We start from the raw sequence: 891 nt of genomic DNA, 5'->3' as shown, positions 1-891 counted from the left end.
CTTATCTTATAGTGCCAATCCTCATTTCCCCCCACTAGCTTTAGCTTCTCTAGGTTCAAGAAAAAGATTCAAAGTCTCTTCTTACATCTATTTTTGTCTTTTCATTCTTTCCTTTTTAACGACTTTTTGCTTTCTTCCTATAGGATGTTCTCATGGACTTGTTTTCAGTTTTCTTCAGCTTTAGCCTGCATTTGCATATGAGCAATAGACAGTCTGTTCCACAGTCTGCCCCTGGAATTGCTTTGATTAGTTATATTGGGTTTCTCCACCATCTCTTCCCACAGATGTAGTCAATTTGATTCCTGTATGTTCACATGGTGAGGTCCATGTGTGCAGTTGTTAGGTGCTGTCAAGGTGGCTCAAACTCACAAAGACTCTATGAAAACCCGAATGAAGCAATACCCAGTCATGCTCCATCCTCACATTTGTTATTACACTTGAGTCCCTTGCTGCTGCCATTGTGCCAATTCATCTCATTGGGGGGTCTTTCTCTTATCCACTCACCCTACACTTTATCAAACATAATGTCTTTCTAAAGGGACAGGTTCCTCCTGATAGCATCTTCAAAACATGAGAGACAAAGTGTTACCATCTTGGTTTCTAAGAAACATTTTGACTGTTCTTCTTCCAATATAGATTTGTTTATTTTTCTTGCAGTTCATGATACTTTTAATATTCTTCTCTAACACCATTACTTAAATGCATCAATTATTTTAAGGTCTTTCTTAGATTCATTGTAAAATTTTCATATGCTTATGAAACCATTGTACAATATCATTAGTATCACATGCAAGTAAATTTTTCTATGGATAATTTAAACATAGCTACAACAGTGCATTAATAAGGAACTGCCAGAGGCTCAAGCAAGATTCAGAAGAGGATGCGGAACGA

Source organism: Chrysochloris asiatica, unplaced genomic scaffold (genome assembly GCF_000296735.1).
Source record: "Chrysochloris asiatica unplaced genomic scaffold, ChrAsi1.0 scaffold00017, whole genome shotgun sequence".
Classification (NCBI taxonomy): Eukaryota; Metazoa; Chordata; class Mammalia; order Afrosoricida; family Chrysochloridae; genus Chrysochloris; species Chrysochloris asiatica.
Note: the sequence above shows the minus strand (reverse complement) of the source record.